General features: G+C 41.1%; 2 long non-coding RNA genes across 4 annotated transcripts in view; one reads left to right on the top strand and one right to left on the bottom strand.

Annotated features, from left to right (window-relative positions):
- The window catches only part of LOC147754678 (uncharacterized), a 19,176-nt gene extending 5,669 nt beyond the window's left edge, over nt 1-13,507 (top strand). For all 3 annotated transcript variants that reach the window (XR_015317007.1, XR_015317006.1, XR_015317005.1), the window contains 2 exons: nt 4,014-4,476; nt 13,120-13,507. This is a non-coding gene — a long non-coding RNA (uncharacterized LOC147754678). The remainder of the gene's footprint in view (nt 1-4,013; nt 4,477-13,119) is intronic.
- On the bottom strand, nt 11,632-13,644 carry LOC147754677 (uncharacterized). Its single transcript, XR_015317008.1, has 3 exons — nt 13,504-13,644; nt 12,926-13,069; nt 11,632-11,769 (listed from the first exon to the last, which is right to left on the bottom strand). It is a non-coding gene; the product is annotated as an uncharacterized LOC147754677 (long non-coding RNA).

The raw sequence follows: 13,644 nt of genomic DNA, 5'->3' as shown, positions 1-13,644 counted from the left end.
TCGCTAGTAGTGTCTTTCTGTTCCTTTCCTTGTCAAGGAACATGTCAATCCAGGTAGGATTAATGTACAGTCCAGCCTACTCCGCTACGATAACCACTAAACGCCTTGCCTTTTGCATAACTCCTCGTATTCTGAGCATTGACTTAACAATACCAAAAGCGTCCTTATAGCCTTCGTTGTTCGCAATAAACATCGGTATTACCCATAGTTTTTTTTTCTAGTCAAAAATAGCTCCTATGTAATTTGCTTTATCTTTCTTCATTAACTTGTAGTTGGTGACACCTGGGTATGACGACTGGTTTACCGCTAATGAGAACAGCTTTAGCCAGTTAAGGATCGCACCTATATGTATACTATGTAGTGCTATGATGAGAACAAGGAAACGTAAACCTGCCGGTTAATGAAAAGTGGCAGGGTTAATATTGACTACTGCTAGTAAACAATGCCCACCCGCAGCTAAACGCCGATCTGGCTACTGAAGAGAACGCTTATGTTATTATTCTATCTATTATCTAGCTAGAACTCGGTCATAAAATGGAAGAAATTAACCCAGCCCGGGATGAACATTTTGTTCTTTTGTCGCAACTCTAATTTCAATTAGCTAACCTGTTAACCCAGGTTGATCAGACCGTTTAACTAGTTTAAAAACCTTAACCGTTTGTTGATGTCTATGTACAAGCTATAAAACGCACATATATATTTATGTGGCGCTCGCATTATTTGCCTATGGCAAGCATTGAGGAGTCTATATTGGAAGGGCAGAGAGTTCCATCAAGTACCATACCTGTGATAAAGACTTGACAGCAATCTCTTTGTTGCGCACTGAGGAGTGGTATCTACGGGATCAAGTGGCTGTGTTGACGATCTGCTTTCATTCACAGCCGGACGATCCGCCTGAAAATGAAGTCCTTTTATCTCGGTACTTGCCGCTGTTTTACCGCTGGTCATTGTATCGCAGCTAATTAGTATCGTGCTGACATCTGGTTCCTATACGTAGATATATTTGAAGAAATTTATAGTAACAGAATGTATAAAAATGTCCAAAATGCTTCCATCAGACGACGTAAAACTACTAGCTTTTATTTGATCGGCGTTGTCAATGATCAAACGGAAACACGTGACAGATTCGAGGTACCGCGAACAAATGTGTAATGTTAAAAAAAGTACTGATGTAAAAAAATACAGTCGAGGATTACCGGCCTATTTTCAGGCTACATACTAGTTTTATAGTTCAATTAATCCACCGTAGAAGGTTTAGAAGCTGGAAAATATATTTTTCGCTACGAGTTTATGTCTATGTAAAAATCTCGTAAGTTTATTAGGACTTATCTACTAAGTGATTCGACTAGATATCCCATAGAGGGAAAATATCTACAGCTATTGAGAAAAGAGGCTTGAAATGTTCCATGCACTACCTAGTGGAACCTGATAAAACATTTTGCCTTGAATACCGCCGCACCTCTCTGAATTCAGTTTGAGGTAACATTCAATTTCGCTTTCCCTATTAAATTAGAGTTAAAATTAGTTTCCCGCCTTTTTGTCATTCTAGTAAAGCCGTTCTCAGAAATGAACTAATTTCTCGAAAAAAAAAAAAAAAAGAAGCCTCGCAATGTTGAATAAACGTTGGCTGCATGACATGATACCGTCTTGTTCGGAGTTCGAGTCTTCATCTGAAACTATTGAATAGAAGTAGCATACCGAAAAGCTAAATTTGTCGCCTGTTAACACTCGCTGTCAGGCCATTTTCGTATGTACCATCAATGTTACAAACGCTCGCGCACACAATAAACTGTATGGAATGCAAGGTCTAGCTTGTGAGAGGTGACAACAGTGTCTATCTTCAACATGGTAACTAACTTCGTTAGGCAAGCAAAAAGAGAGCGACCATGTTGTCACTAGTGCGATTTCGACAACAAGAAGTCGCTAACAACCACATGTCAAGTGATACTATGCCTATTAAACCTTTCGATGTTATTCTCCACGTTTACGTCGGTCGAATGGCCGGGTGAGAGGGTGTTGCTAATAGTGACTCTTGCCGCCTGATGGCGTGTTTACGTTTACAACGACAACTACTATTGCTATTGGCATCAGTAGAGATGCTGCTATTGTCTAACGGATTTACGGAAAATATTTGCTTAGAAACCATACAAACTAAACGAGGATCAAGTGAAAAAACCACCGAGGCCTGCTGCTCATGCGAGAAAATTCTTTCTCCGTAATACGGCGTAACTACTCTGACTTCGGGCTCACTCTCAGTTCCTCGTACGCCGTATGCGTCGGGTCAGGCTTTTGCGGCTCTGCATAGAGCTTCTAGATGTCCCCGCCGTTTCAGGGATGGCTTGCCTGTAGACAAGTGTACGTTCGTCTGGCGTGAAACACAAAGGTAGCCTGACATTAGAGGCCATCCTAGGCAAAGCATGGCGGTGTCATGGGAAGTTTTCATGACGAAAATCGACAGATAGCCAATACTTATTTACCTCTATTACCACCACCACCCACATCACATAGGGCAGAGAATCCACTCAGGGTTTTGAAATATTGTTGCGTACTGCTCGAGTACTCAATGCAAAATCGGCCGCAACATATTTGTGGATAATTGTCACATGAATAGCTTGTGCCATAAACATACTGCCATCTGTGCCTAGTTGTAACAACTCGACGTTACACATGTTGAACTTTGAAAGTGAAAACGATTCTTCTGTATAGTTAGTGGTAAATTAGATGATACTTGATTATGATCTAAAGCGGCAGCTTGTATTAGTTTCTTTCAAATTATATAGAAATTAAATCAATACCTTAAGTTACAGCCTGCCCTTCCAGTTTATTTACCGCTGCTTACAGGAGTCAGGTGTTTAGTGAATGTGGCCGTGCTTAGCATCGCTGCTAATTAGGAGGAAGGATGGGGGAGTAACTCCCAGTGAAGTACCTCCCAAAACCTCATACTTCCCTTATACCGCGTAGAGCCATTGCTGCACAGCAATAAGTAGCGTTTAGGCGAAGTATGAAGGGTCGGAAAACTTAAGTCCTTTGCTGATGACAAGCAGACCTCAGTGAAGACACTGAAATGGCTAAAATGCTCGTGCTGTCGACAAGATACTAACGATAGGCTCGCTAATGATGTTACTTGAAGTGGTCAAGTACAGATGACCATTAAATAAATGCTTAATAAATATTTTCTCTCATACTCTATTTTTCCCTCGATTTAAAGATATGCAGGGATAGGATAAATACAAGAAAAAACTTGAGGAACTGTACGTTATGATGCTTCATTTAGCATGGGTCTAATGGAATGGATTTGTAATGATGTGTCTAGTAATAGGAAAGGAATGGGGGCTTCCATAAAAGTTAGTGGATACTTTTCAAATCATTTTCTAAATTTACTGTAAGCCGGTGTCACGCTTGCAGACAGAGTTAGTTAGAATATTTATATAAACAGATATGTTTACTAGTTGCATGTTTCCATCTGGTCGATTGATAAATTTTGAAATTATGAAAATAGATGGTAGATGCTTTATGGCTCCTTTCATGATCCGAGATTCAAACCGCTCTACATTATTCTGAGCTTCAGTCTTACATCGCACCGTAAATAGGCTGTGAGGAAAGTGACGTTAAATCCCCATAGGCCTAACACGTTTCGACTGGATGTGTTGTCAGGTTTTGAGACTGAATTATTTCAACGTGATCGAATGTGTATCAGCGAATGCCCTTATAAAATGTCAATGTGTTGTCCTGAATTCCTGCTAATTAACTTCTGCTAAATTTAACTGTTTTGTTATTTCTAAATAATATTCGAGTCTTAAATTAAGAGGCCCATTAAATCAGTAAGCTGTACTAGCTGGGTCTTAGTATGTCTTCGCTATATCTGCCGGTACGTACTGTATCACATACTTAAGGTAATCGTGTCTATTTTTGTCACCCAACTCGAAACGCCTGTTAGTTGGCGATAGAAAGGATGGCTTGGTTAACTTGGCGACTTTTTTTGTGTGACCTACTTTAAACATCTTGGTTTCTAGCCATCTCGTCGTTGGGGCGTTCTTCGTTGTTAGCAGAACATTGGACTGCTACGATGTGCAGTGTTCCCTATCGAGAAGTTGTAATCTGCAACTGCTGCATCGTTACGAACAGCCGATGCAGTTGGTTTCTGCTTTTTCCTGCGACTGCGGTGAGCTCTTTGGCCTGTTTGTGTACTTAGCTGGTCACTACTTCGCCGACTGCCGCTTCGTTCGGAGCTGAGCACCTCGTAGCCAAAAAAGGATTCGAGTGCATCGTCCTGTTCCACTGCTACCGTTTATAGGCATGAAAATACCCATACCTCTGCTACCTACCTTTGGCGTACCAACTCCTTGGGGACCGCTTGCCTCAGCGAATCGTTTTACCACGCAGCATCAGCAAGCTGCTGACAAGCGGCCACACCAGCGGTAACAGAAAGCCGTGTTCTACGCTATGCCGTATAACCATATATCCAGATGAATGTATGTAAGTATGAATATATATATATATATATATATACGACAAGTAGAAATATGTACGCACAAATGCCACGGACGCAGGCAGCTGTGCCCAACAATAACCGAATTCGTGGTTGTAGCATTTTATTGCGTTGGAAAATTCCAACAATGTAGATTTACGAGCAGTCGCTTTTATGAGATTAAACCTCGTGGCTGGTATAAATCTATGCCGGCATAGCCCCGAATCTCAGCATGTTCGCCGTTATTTTTTATCGAAGGTCATCTACACCTTGTACCGATCTCGTATGATATAATAAGGAGCACAACAATTAGTAGCTGTGTATATTGAGCAAATAGAGTATATTTTGGTAGAAACGAATTTGGCTGATCGAAAATTTAATTGGAAAATCACGAATTAGCCTGATGCGTGATAGCAGGCGTACGATGAGAGGTTGAGGCAGTTTGTACTTGCGGATCTGGATTTGCTCTATCCAAACCTTGGAGGAATTATTGAATACCCTTCGCGCTTTTTCGTTGCCGACTTTATAGGCTGGCAGGCCTGTGTCAAGGAAGACGTTTGCCATACATTGGTAGGTTTGCGGAAGATCCTAGCTCAGCATCCATGCAATTATAAGGCAAAATGCTTTTCAGGTTTACCCATGAAGCAAACCTATATTATACAGGTCTAATACTGCCTAGTTTGCAGATTTTTATTATGTGGACCTTATCTAGTACGTGTTATCTTAGCAAGAGAGCGGTCTAGTCCTCAAAGAGAATATAACACCGCTTCGATGGATATCAGAGTTTGATAGATGTTACAGCTCTTGTAGATTAACCAGGTCATCACAGCCCTAAGGCGTAACGGACATTCAAGTAGCAACTAACATTTGTTTCAATTGTAGCAACTTTGAAGTTTGTCATCAGAAGGACGCTATCATTTTGCTAAGCTCGTCAAAAGATTCATTGACGTCAGATTGAGACAAGCCAATCGCTCGGCCTTAAAGCTGATTGTCGGGTTATCTATAGGCAGGAATAATATTTATTCATTGTTTGTGCAGTTTCGCTAGCAGTTTATGTTATCGATAATGGAAACCTAAAACCATCTAAAATAGATGCCTTTAAAGGCACTTAAAAAACACGTTTTATTGAACGTGACAGTCTTACGTGAATGCTTCATCATAATTTAATGCAGGCACTAACGGTCAAATACACGTAAATGTAGGCCTAGTCCAATTTTGCAGATGAATTCATTACCTTATTTGTCCTACGGTTCGGTCGTCATTGATTTTATCATCTTCAAAGACCCTAACTATGAAATAAGCAATGTCTTTAAATAGGTTTCCAAACAAATTAAATGTCGCTAAAAAAAATCAAATAACGCTTACAGTTTGCGTACAAAAGAAATATTTAAACTTGAGTTTTATGAAGTTAGTATTGATGGCGTATAGGCTATTGGATCCGCGACGGCTGCATGAATTCGAGTTATACTTACTTGTAACTTTGTTGTTGCACTCAATTTTCAAAAAGCACAATATACTATTTCATACAGAAGTGTATGTGCGTCATTCAATTCCTGCTAACGTGCTGAAGATGATGAAGAAGAAAATGTCGAAAGAACACTAAACTCTAAGTGTTACTTTGCGGACCGTTGTTGAAAAGGGACTGTTCATTGTTCTCGCGGGAACACTCTACCGGCCTCCAGACCAGCCAGATGATTTTATGACTGAGGTCATCTTATATATTTATATATCGATACGGATGGCAAAGCCCGTGATTAGAGGAGGCTAAAGATTGCTGCTTCAAGTTCCGCCAACGGCAACGACATACACAGAGGAGGGTAAGGCTATCTGGGCGAACTATAATAATTTGACACTAACAAGTCCATAATTGGACAAAAACAACTATAAAAAAGCTGTTTTTTGCCGGTCAAAAAAGCCGGTGCTCTATATTTTTCCTGCCAAGTTGAGTAGGCCAAATATTATAACACAAATCCCATCAAGTTTCGCTACTCGAGCTGGCTTTTTGACTGATTGAGGTACCCGTCATCGACAAGTCACATTATTCTCTAAAAGAGACAAGGAATAACAACAATGTGCTGGTATAACTATCGTAGTTGCAAATGACTGTAATATAAATAGTAGCTTATATAGCCTCATATCAGCCCCGCCGATACAGCCGCCAGGGTGGTCATGTAAGATAACTCAATGTAGTACGTTTTTATCAAATGAAACTTGCTATTGAAAATATAGCTTCGGAGCAGGCGACTCTGTAATAAGAAACGAGGTGGTAATTTTTTTTCTTAATTAACAGAAGTTCGATAAATTTTAAAAAAAAAACGAGCTAGCTGTCCCATATAGCCCCGCTTTTCGAACTTATGTCGAGGAAAAATTTCAATATTGCGAATTGCACGAAATTTTTCGCCCGGGTGCATCTAAAAAACTATCTAACTTTGATGGTGTTGAAACTTAAAATTTAACGTTTCTTTGCTAAAAAAGTATTGCGGTCTATATGACCCCTGTCGCACATAGCCTTACTTTTTGATATCATTATTCTTAATTAAATTTCGAAAATGAAATTTGTTGAATCACAATAGGTCGTGAAGGTACGTGTGATAGTAACAGCTCGATACAAATTGCTACTTTTTGTGCCTGGCACAGTGTCTCTATGGCAATGATGGCAGTTTTTAATTTTATGGTGAGGCTTTATGAACCGAAGTATGTTTTAAGCCATAATGTATTATTTATGTGAAGGCCTGTTGAGATGAGTCGGACACAGATTCGGCACAAGCCACTCCGTCTTTCTACTAGACACATATGTCTGATTGTCGTAGATATACGTTAGATGGTTAAGTTAACAATACGCTCGAGAATATGCTCTTTATGGAAACCTATACTAGGCCTTCGAGTTCTCCAAGATAAAGCAATGTGTCAGCCGGTAACGTCTTACCCTATCAGAAGGCTCCGATTTGCCGTCAAAAGCTCACCACTGCAACGCATATTGCTGTATTCAGTATAACTGGAAATCCTTCGGAACTCATTAGCTAGTTACACAGTCATGAGGCCATTATTGAAATGGGTTGACTGAACGGTAGAATACGAGCTGCAGCATGCGGCGATCCAATGGTGGTGGAGTAGCGGTTTGTAAATTTCTCTTTGTGCACTTTGTCTGCTCTTTTCTTTCAATAAAACTAGGCTCACTGGTTTTGACTTGGCTTTTCCTCGACTAGGAGTGCTCTGTAACAGATAATAAATGAATGGAATCTCTTTTGGTCTCGCCAATCATTCAACAAGCACTTCAGGCTCCCTCCATCACCGGTTCCCAAGTTCTCCCGTCCTGCCAACAATCTGGCTGTTTCTTTCCTTCACTAGAAAGTCCCTATCTCATAAGCGTGCGGGTAGTGTCGAGCTACAGTCACCCTCCATCAACTTATGGCTGCGCGAACGGTTGAAGAGCTTGACGCATTCACTACAAGGAGAACATGCCTTCGGGAGCACCCTGCCGTTTCTCATTCTACCTCAGATGCGAGCTTTTATTCAGCCAGTTTATCCGTCCGTCAGAAGTGGTCTGCCACTGCGAGAAGTGCTAGTAACGCATATAACACAAAGACAGCGAAAGGACACAGAGAATAGGAGAGAGTCCACCGTCAGACTGACGTGTTTCGCGCAGAGCCATCCAGCTAGCAAAAACATTGCAATCGGCACTTTTGTTGTTGCTGGTACAGCTGTCACCACGATAACTGCTGCACTACACTGGTGCTCGTGCTGTGCTATAAGAATATACAGCGGGCAGTCGACGCTAGATGCCATCCGTTGGGACATGGGGTGGCCACTGTCACGACGGTCCCATTGGCTGTCCTATGATCTTATCCGCTACGCGTAACGGATGACTAACGGTTGCGAAATGACAGACGACCGTCTGAAAGACCGACAGCCGAAGTAAGCACGTATCCGCAACATGTGTCACCACCATCGTCGTTGCTATTCGTATTGCAGCGGCGAAAGGGAGTGTCACATGGAATGAGCTTTACCTCACACGAAACAAACAAATCATTATCACTACCAGTGGTAGACCATAGAAGAAGCAACAGCAATGGGACGAAATTCGGCAATACGAATGGGTCAGCAGTTGTACAATATATATTCCTACATACGGACGGTCGGAAGAACAGAGAAATATATAAGCGACGTTATGTGGCTTTGGCCAGAAATGGTGACGACGGCAAGGCAGGCCTATTAAACATTTACGTTCGTCCTGTTTTAAAATTTTAACTTAGCTATAAAGAACGGCTAAAACGGTCTTGCTTGCGTACAAGATATCTACTACTTATTTTTTCCAACGTGCTCATTGATTGATCTTCATGCTTACGAAAACCATAGACATTTTTCGATGTCTAATGAACGTGCGGTCGTTGCATAGAAGAACAATTCGCAATATCCGTATATTTTGCCTTAGCTTCAATGCTGAGAGAACCTTCCGAGCAGTTCAAGCCGAGCCTCAATGTTGGATTTATTACATTACACCCTTAGGAAACATTTAAATAGATTTATTAGACCGTTCGCATAACCAATAAATATTGCTGAATAGCGTTGTACGTTTTGTCAGTAGCGGGTTAGCTTCTAATACATAGAACATCGACGTTGGTCTTTCAGTGAATATCACGTTTAAGACGTTATTTTTTGAACTTTACTCAAGGCCAAAACCAGGCTTTCGGTGAGTGCAACATAGCACCACAGTCGGGAAATGATGGATTCACAGTTAGCACCAGGCAACAATGTTAGGCGTCAACGGTGCGCGTATTTTTTTTTATCTGGGACCATATATAAATCAACTATAGATAATTACCTTACCGAATTATAAGGCCGCTTTGCTTACCTACGTACGGGTTCATACAGGAGGCAAAAACGTCCTGGTTCAACCGCTGTATTTTTTTAGCGTAGCTAAAAGCCTCTCGGTCTTCTTATACATTACTGCATGTGTGAATTTACATATAATATATTCTCATGGATCAACAAAGGATACTTAAAGACCATGACCTGGACATATACTTCTCATATTTTTTAACGGTATGGAAGTAAAAAGCTGATCTTGTTTGTTTTTTTTTGTACTGAACAGCTGTGGCCAGCTATGACTAAGCACTCTTATCGCGATGTATAAAAGGTTATCGATCATCAGAAATTTCGACTCGAGTCGATGGACCCAATTGATTGAACGCTGTGCTGACCCCAACGGTGAAGGACCATGTAAAGCTCCGTGCTGAGGATAGAATTTCTGCAAGAGACAAAGTTTAGCCTAACCGTTTGAGTGTTTGTGATTGTATTTATTCGGAAAAGCTCGTGCTTTGAAGTGAACTTTAAGGTGAGAATAAGTAAGCTCTAAAAACATGTGATTGGGGTACTGTTCTTCCGGATGAGAGGTCGCGGTGCTTTAGAAAGGCAACCGGTTCAGGATGGCTGACTCTGCTAGTGTGTAGATGATCTCTGCCTGCAAGAGCCATTCGTGTTTTGAGAAGGTGGGGGGGATGCCGATGGTTGCAGGAAAGCAAGACGCTGCACCAGAGAGAAGTAGACTAGGCATGTGTAAAAGAAAAAACAGGGAAACAGAATTGGGCACCGATCAGTGGTGGTCTGATGGGGCACCTTTCTGAGTCGGCGGACGACGCTCTTAATCAGCAATGAACTTACTCACAAGAAAGTGAAAAGTTTGTGTGTGAGCATTTTCACTCCGAGGAGAGAATTAGGCACTGAATAGAAAAATCAAAAATCAGGACAGCTTAACTCTTCATTTCTACTGCGTTCTATGGACAGTCGGTGCTCTATATCCGACTTAAGACTACAATGTGTTGAAAGCATAAATAGATTATGGCGATGATATGGATGGTTCATTGTCCACAGGCGGGAAGCTGCTGATTGACAAGCAAGCTTTCCAAGTAAATTAACTATCGGCAATTAGTAGTACCGGATATTTTTCCTTAAAGATCTTTGTAATATGTTGCAAGTATGTTACGTACAAATTTTGTCTGTTACAAGTGTTTTGTTTGTTTTTGAAAGAACTAATGCAGCAGTTGTTCGGCTAGAATGATTGGGAAGTAAGTTCGCAGGGCGAGTGTTTACGTATCACCGCTACATGCGATCGTGATAACAGCGATACGTGTGACATTCGTTAAGTTCTATCAGGTGTAGACCGATGCCAGATTGTTGCTAGGCGTTATCGCCTGTTTACGACCTTACCGAACTTTTTTTGCTGATCTACTATTACTACTAACTTAACCAACCAAGTTATGAGGGCATCCTAACTGCTGATAGTACCATTAAGTGCATCTGAACTATTTTCAAAAGCACGCTCAACACCATGGTAGTTAAATAACAGTAAACGTTAGCAAAAAGCAAAATGTTTATCAACGAACAAGTTCACTGGCGTGCAGCATCCATCGTACGATTGTAGCTTGCGTGCGCCACTTAATGACGTCCGGCTTGTACATTACACTATTAAGACTATAAATCTCCGAGTAGCCAATTATAGAACTACAGGTTTAGCGACTCGAGCACTTGAACAATAATTCTGGAAGTAACTGAGGATTATAAGACGAATTGTTTCTACCGCTAGTGCTGTTGTTACAGTTTAGCATAGCGTTACTTTTATAACATGCTTGCTACGCGTAAGGGGCAGGATGTAATGTGGGTGATAGTGGAGGAAATGTGCAAGAAGCTGAGGTTAGCAAATGGGGCAGCGGTGGCGCAGGCGGTATGAAGGGCTATAGTCCTCCTCTAGTTCTTGTGTCAAAGCACTTAGTGTTTCCTTGATTGAAAACCATTATCCGCAATCAATAGGAGTGAGTTCAAAGGTTCTGAACCTGTCCTTGTCTCTTTAGAGTGCCTATACGTACAAGAGATAGAAATTGGCGTTTTTGCTATATGCCGGTACTGGCTGGACCAGCTGTGCCCTATCAATGTTAGCAGATGCGAATTTTTCGAAGAGCCACCTTAGAATAGAAAAAGGCGAATAAATGACAGGCTGAGAATTTATGCCAGAGTGTTAACCACACAAGTGAATCACCGAACTGGATTTTTGCCGATGTGATCCAAGCAGATACGTTAAGCAGTAGAGGGTTGGCGTCCCAGCGATGGAGAGACGGCTTGACGCAAAAGCTTCTTTTTCCTTCAAGGAGCATATCAGCTCTAACTAAGCCTTCGTGCTTCCTACACACAGACAGACAAACACACACACACACACACATGCAGAAATGCACGGAGCTGATCCTTAGACTTGCACTGTCTGGGAAGACGTCCGAGTCAAATACTTTCGGCCTTTGCTCAGCAGATTCCTGTCAGTTTAAAAGGTGAAATGACAAAATGAGACAAACCGCATAGACATTTAGTTTTTTGTCTAAGTTTAAGACCGAATTTTATACGATGCTACTGAGAAAATGAAAATCGGTGATTGTTGTTGTAAGAGTTTATTGGACGCATTCACGGCTACAAGTGATGTTAAAAAAAGCACATTTTTCTCTTCTAAGTGAAACAACTGACGAACTTGATTATGATCATCTGATTTGGTGTTATTAATTATTGCTTTTTTTTTTTAACCGATTGTATCGATTGTAGATTATAGTAAGCTATACGCATCTATTAAAAACGTTTGCCTTCGAATTAGATGTCTGCGACTTGTTAGGATGGGCTGTCAGTTTCAACCGTTCGCGAGCCATTACTCATAACTAAGTACTTAGGCGGCACATCCCATGATTCTGTGTAGTTTTTGGCACATGAGCCCCTTTTAGAAGAACGAACGCTTCTAGAAAATCAATTGGGAAAAAGACACGAACTTTCCGAGTGTAAACTATCTCATGTATACATCGATATTCGATCGTGCTATATAAAATATTCGATAAAGTCTGGCTCAGTAGCTTAACAAATAGTAGTTAGTTGTTTAGTTTGATAACTTGAAAGTTATATATTGTAAGAAATGGCGTAAAAAATAGTTCAGCTATTCTCGTTCGGCATATGTGAGAGATTTCCCTCGTAAGTGACGTCATTACCGCGAAAGGAGGCAAAATATCGCCAGAGAACTAAGCATCTTTTTCAACTATTTAAAGTTGACTGCACAATTGAAGCACAGAGCGACGCAAACAAAAAGTGTACCACACAAGAAACTAACACCATCTGAACAAACAATCGATTCAGACCTCAATTGTCGATAACTTTAACAAGATTACACCAAGCTATTGAAAAAAAAAAGAGAAAAATAGACAAAAATCAATGAGTCTATGTCATACCACAGAACTCCTTAGCTCATCAAAATTTAATGGGTATTTGGGTAAGAAATTTTCACGCATGGCCGTAATTACGTAGCACAAAATACGACCTGTTTCAGTCTATGCAAGACTCCTTGCTGGTGCTCTAGTGGAAATAACGTAAAAAAAAAAAGAAGAATCTAAATACCATTTATTGCAAATTTTCGCTTAAAAAGCACAGAAATTTTACCGTAACATGACAACGGCAGATTAACTTCATGAGGCAATAAGTTCCATTGTGCGATACCCACAGCGACATGGCCGTCATGTGCCATCACAAAACGAAACTTGGCACTTCTATATTCCAAACAATCAAACGATTAGGCAGCAGTTACTGAAAATGAACAGTAAAATTAAATCTAAGGCTCACTTTTTCCAACCTAGGAAAATATTCGGTGCCGACCTTCTTCGACTTTACTTCTACGTCTATCAATTACTGGCATACTAAAGTGGGCACGTCTACACATCGTTTACGAAACACGTAAATATACGTTTTCCTGATAAACTGTAAACAGCAAAGTCGAAACACGGGTTTTGATCGATGCTCCTCATGTGTATGTTTGCTTTATGCTGAATGGAAATATTCATAGTGGCGTTTGATTCAGGGGTTGATAATCACGGTTTTCTTTCAGAAGACTGAACACCACCCATGTCCGAGGCCAGAATTCACTTGAGCATAGCTGTAATTGAGGGCGTCCCACTCGGGGGGAGGAAGCGATAAGTGCATCGTCGACCCCGGTGAGGCCGATAAGCCTGGCGAACACGAACCTATAGTCGTCGTCCGCTTCGTCTTGACCATCCATAGACACCGATGAAAACAATGGAGGGAAGGTATTTATCGCCGTCATCTTACATTGAGAGGTGAGGCAAGACGGAGACCAGGACTGTGGCAGCGGGGGCGAGTGCCCC

The sequence above is a fragment of the Varroa destructor genome, unplaced genomic scaffold (assembly GCF_002443255.2).
Source record: "Varroa destructor unplaced genomic scaffold, Vdes_3.0 BEIS01000007.1, whole genome shotgun sequence".
Classification (NCBI taxonomy): domain Eukaryota; kingdom Metazoa; phylum Arthropoda; class Arachnida; order Mesostigmata; family Varroidae; genus Varroa; species Varroa destructor.
The sequence above is the reverse complement of the archived record's forward strand: the minus strand, read 5'-3'. Positions and strand labels throughout refer to the sequence as shown.